This window comes from Penaeus chinensis, chromosome 7, assembly GCF_019202785.1.
Source record: "Penaeus chinensis breed Huanghai No. 1 chromosome 7, ASM1920278v2, whole genome shotgun sequence".
Classification (NCBI taxonomy): Eukaryota; Metazoa; Arthropoda; class Malacostraca; order Decapoda; family Penaeidae; genus Penaeus; species Penaeus chinensis.
The window spans coordinates 1,622,426-1,628,116 of record NC_061825.1 but is presented as its reverse complement, the minus strand read 5'-3'; the positions used below and the strand labels follow the sequence as shown (position 1 = coordinate 1,628,116).

At 36.8% G+C, this 5,691-nt stretch overlaps 1 long non-coding RNA gene across 1 annotated transcript; it reads left to right on the top strand.

Moving 5' to 3' along the window:
• The first annotated feature begins 1,307 nt into the window (after positions 1-1,307).
• On the top strand, positions 1,308-5,024 carry LOC125027602. Its single transcript, XR_007115049.1, has 3 exons — positions 1,308-2,484; positions 4,407-4,616; positions 4,922-5,024. It is a non-coding gene; the product is annotated as an uncharacterized LOC125027602 (long non-coding RNA).
• Positions 5,025-5,691: the final 667 nt, after the last annotated feature.

The following is a 5,691-nucleotide window of genomic DNA, read 5'->3' as shown; positions in this document are numbered from 1 at the left end:
TAGATACAAAAAGATCTGAGACCGAGATGACATTTCTTTCATATACATCATACATACATATAATATATATGATATTGGGACTGAGACCGAGAAGACATTTTTGTTTTCATATACATCATCATACATACATACATATAATATATATAATATTGGGACTTGACTTGACTGATGATGGCAAGACACAAAGGAGAAATCTTCAACAGCAAAACATAAGTCGAGGGACTACACAGAGCAACTACTGGCTATCCTTTAACGATGCTACATCCTCACAACCTAACCACACTGTTTGATCAAGCATTGTCGGTTGTGTAGTAACAAACATGTAATTGTTATAGATAGGTCATAGCCTCTCGACATTTTACTGCTTTCTGTCCCATTCCTTTCTTCCTTTCTCTTTCATCCTCTCTCATTCCGTTTATTGGCCTGCCTGTCGCGATATGTCATGACTGGCTTGTTCCTTCTATTAAACAAACTTACGTATTTGTCTGTCTTTCTGTTTCAGTCATTCAATCATCCATTCACTTCGGTCTGTCTTTCGTTTTGTTCCATTAATTCTCTTATATTCATTTACTCATCTATCTACTCATTATGTCTTTTGTTTTCTCTCTCCATCTCATCTATTCATTCTCTCCCAATCTTTCTCAATTCTAGTAGATTCAGTTAGCAAGTTGTTCACGGTTCGCCCCAGACAGAGGGAAATATAGGAAGAGAGATAATGTATGAGAAAATGAGTGAGAGAAAAATCAGGCAGATCCAGGTGGGGTGGGGTGGGGGGGATAGTAATTGCATGGCAGAGTCAGAGAATGAATGGATAAGAGAGAAAAACTCGCTCTCTCTCATCTCCTGTCTCTCTCTCATTTCCTATTTCTCGGTCTCTCTCTCCTTTCATCATTCCTTCCCTCTATTGTAATTTCACTCCTCTCCTCTCTTCTCCTCCCACACGCTTAATCTACTCTCTCATTCATTCATTCACTTTCTTTCATCTCCTATTTTGCTTTTCTCTTCTCTCTCTCCTCTCCCCCCCCCCCTCTCTCTCTCTCTCTCTCTCTCTCTCTCTCTCTCTCTCTCTCTCTCTCTCTCTCTCTCTCTCTCTCTCTCTCTCTCTCTCTCTCTCTCTCTCCTTCATATTGGATCTTCAATGTAGGTAAGACACAAAGGAGAAACCTTCAACAGCAAAACATAAGTCGAGGGACTTTACAGAGAAACTACTGGCCTATCCTGCAACGATGCTACAACTTGACAACTTAACCACATTGTTTGAAGAGCATTGGCATTTATGTAGTAACAGGCAAGTAACCATCATAGTTCGTAACCTAACTTTACCGTATTCTTTCTGTTCCATTCCATTTTCTTTCTCTCTCACTCGCTGTCTTTCTTTCATTGTCTGTTTCATTCATTGCCTTTCTTTGTCTTTCATTAATTGATTCATTTTCTTTTGTTTTCTTTCTCCATCTCATCTATTCGTGTTTTCACTCACTCTTTCTTTTTAATTTATTCACCTATTTTTATTTTTTTCCACATTCTTTCTCCTTTTCAGTCCCTGTGGCGTAATCCGTCTTCAGTGACTTCGGCATCGAAAGCTTGATCATACAATTTTTATTTTCGTTCAGATTGAAAGGGTACCGCTCTAAATAACCTACTCCAGGACATTTCTGTAGTCACCCGTAAATAAAACCAGCTGAGTTCGAAAAATCCAGCAGATCCGAGGAAATATCAGTCTATTCTAAATATATAAAAGCAGCATCAGCGAATATCTTGCAGAAGAAACGGGTGCATTGAGGTAGTAGTGGCTATCGTAAGCAATAATGTTTACGGTTTGCAATAGAAGAAGAGGTGTAGAGAGAAGGCATGAATGAATAAATGAGTGATAGAAAGAAACAAAGGGAGGGGGGAGAGAAAGAGAATATGAGCATAAATGAATGAATGCAAAAGAGAGGAGACATGACTGGGTGAATAAAAGAGAAAGAGAAAAAGATAAAGAGTGAATAAACGAATGCGAGACAGATAGAGAAATGAAGAAAGAGAGAAATTTAATAAGATGGAGAGAAAAAAAGAGAGTATGACTCAAGGAATAAGAGTGAAGAAATAAACGAGAAAATAAAATAGATAAACATAGATAATCAGAGACGCAAATAAGTAGGTAGAGAAAATTGCTAGAGTAAGTTACTTGCCTCTACTGACGTCTCGTATTTTCCCTGAAATTCGAATTTGTTTAGGCGGTACTTGAGAGGTAGATGACGTCAAAACTACTTATCAGATTAAAGTTTGTATTTACCATACGACACGAAAGAGTAAGTTTTGGTGAAAAAGGAAGAATTATCAGGGTAAATTGTTCTCCAAGTATCAAGAATGTCGGAAGAATACTTATCTTTTGGCCAAGAGCCCAGAGGATATAACAGTGACAGATGGCAAGGACAAGTCTACTGCATTTGAACTGAAACTTTATAAAAGCACTAGAATCAAGGTAATGACAACAAATCAAAGGTGAGATAACTCGATTTTTCTCTTAATAATAATAATAATAAAATATTTGTGACGCCTGAGGTGTGTAGCAGGTGCAGACGATTCTTGATTGCTTAGACAGGGATAACATTAAATTTCCTGGAAATTTATGTCAGTCCGCGGGAGCATCACAGGAATGAACTTGATTTAATAGAACTGTAATTTGCACAAATGATAGCCTGTTGAATCTGTTTCCATAATTTGAGTTTCCGAGGATTATTTTTGACAGTTCAAGGTTTTCATTACCCGAAAAAGATACATCTGCAATCGACTAGTCTTGTCTTGGTAACGACTCTTTGGTGGTGAGATCTTCAAACATTTCGAGAATACCAGCAGCGGAGGTCAAGGTGATAATGAAAGCCAGACTTACCAGTGAACTAGATACGCTATAACTTCGCGAGGAGCCTCCAAACTTCATATAGATTACGGTCTCGCTATGTCTAAATCTGATTCTTGTTTTACCTGAATTATCAGTGGTACATCTTGGGATGTAGGCCACTCTTGTTTCGTCTTGTCTATCACAGATGTTCTTGGGTGCTAGCTTGGTACAGGATACTATAGAGAAAACTTGTTCAAGAACAGAATACTATACAAACGTTCATTGTTACTTTGGTAACAAGTTGCTGATGATTTCCTCGTTAATACAAATTAAAATCTCAGTTTCCTTTACCTATTTCTGAATTAAACAAGGGGAAGCATTTTACTGTAATCTTATTACAATCAGCTGCCATAAGGGTAGTAAAGAAATAAACGAATAACCACCTAACACTATCTATGTTCGAAAGATCTACTTGCTGTACGTATTATCTGCTCGACACTAGTCATAACGCATCAGCTGACTAAACCATGTCCTTCATTTGGCCGGAATAGATAACCAGAGAGTATTGTTGACTGTAGTGTCGGCATTATTCAACTCGTGGACTCGTGATTCCCAGATACAGGGTTACGGCACATGAAGAGCTAATCTTAGGTTTAGGATGGACATTGTTCGACCTCCAGTAAAACCCCTAGTAAATACGGCAGCCGTGCGACTCGCTAAAACTGTTTTTCTTCATAAAACGTAGACTATTCATTGACATAATCTATCAGAAACAGTACCACCAGTACGGTTGAAAGGTAACTAGACATATTCAGTTGGACTCATTATGCCATTGAAAAAGAAGAAAACAAATCCAAATTAACGAGGTCTCTAAATTTAACGGCTGCTTCTGTTAACTGATCGGGTGTTCCAGTAATATCTTTTGACGTACGTTAACGTTTTACCCCAAAAAATTCGGCCCATGCTACAGTTGGAATGAGTATACACATAAACCTATTTAATCGACTCACTAACAGTAGCATATCATCGCCGAATGAGTGGGAGTTTGAGTGGAATTTGATGTAGAAGGAGGGAATGTCAATATCTTTTTGGCTAATAGATAATAGATAGGATAATATATATTATATAGTAAATGACATAAGTTGATAAATGAAACATATCACTTTCTTTCTGTACTCCCACGCAAGAGATACAGCGTTTATTATTTTTTATTGTTAGGCTGACAAGTTAGATTTTACAAGTGAAGAGAGGGCAAGGGTAAATCTGAAACAACTCTGAAGGGTAACTTTGTAATATAAGGAAAGGGAGAGTACGTGAATATTTTTAGCTATGGAAGTTTGTTTCATTTCTTTGACAAATCGAGATTCTGTTCCCCCTGGAGTAAACCTAATTTCAAATTCACTGTACGGCTACAGACTATTGATCTGGGAAATTTTGAAGGTAAAATCATGATAAGATTATTTTGGGAGGTTGTGCAATATAATACTATTTGGACATATTATTGACTTGTTATTTAATCAGATTTGCTAGGTTGTGTATATATAACAAAAGTGCATGCCGCTAATAACCAATTTTGACGCTGCAGAAAATGAATAAGAAAAAAAAATGCATTTCATCTGGCAACGTGTACCTTACGCCGCGGATACTCACTCAAAATATGCCCATCTATGGAGGGTTTGCGACCACATGTAGGCCACCTTAGAATGCCTAAGTTTGTTCTTCGTATTTTACTTGGTGTTGGATGGACTGGAAAACAATATCTTCATGAAGCCCATGGAATCCATTATCACAATCGGTAGCGTATATCTTCATTTTAATATTTATTATCTGTACATTTTTTGAAATATATTGTATATCTGACATACTCAAAAATAAAATTAAGTAAATAAATGTGACGTTGAAGGCGCTTACCATATCTTGCTCTATCCATACGTTTCTTAACGTGTACATATTCAGGATATACATGTGATATGTATATCCTAACGCATTGTAGAGCTTAAACAACGCTCAAGAAATTTTCTAACATTCCATTTCAAAATAATTTCATAAGCTGATAACTCGATGCATGCATTGATTCCTTTATTGATTTTCTCCTCTCAGGAAAGCAGTGGCATAGATAAGCAGAAAACAGCTGTGCAAGTATCTGAAAAGGACGTTGCCTTTTTCATCAGCCAAGAGTTTTTTGAACGGATTTTGGAAGCAGATTTTATTAAGATTTTGTAATGTAATTGTCAATAAAAAAGAATAGTCATATATTTATTCATAATTGTCTCTGATAACCTTATCAGTACTTTGATAATCATAAAGAAGAATAGTTTACTAATTACCTGGAACACAAGTATGATCTAAACGTATGCAGTCGGTTGCTCGAATCAGATTGTTTTCGAATTTCAAACTGATCTGTAGAATCTCCTAGATGAGATTAGACAGCTATAATTTATCGCTTGATACGAGAGAAAAGGAAGGTCTGTTTTTTTTTTTTCTTTCTAAATGCAGGTAGGGATATCGCTAGCGATTGAGAATTACTGCAAGCTAATGTCACTATATCCCTCCACTGTGATTATATATGCTGCTTGATGACTACTCTGACTTCTGAGTTCCCAGCATGCAGCTTAGTCTCATTGTAGAAATTATGAGTTATATATGAATAATCTGTCTTGAAAGAAATTGGGGAAATATTGTGAAAAGGTGATGGTTAATTCCATTTATATTTTGGCATCGTTTGATAATAAGGGAAATCTCCCTTACAAGCGCCACGTCGCTGAGCCAAATGTGAATCCCAGAAAAAAAAACACGGGAAGCTTTGATGACGTCACAGTAGGTGATTGTCTGAGGCGGAACTGATATTTTCTCAAATCTGTTTCATTTCT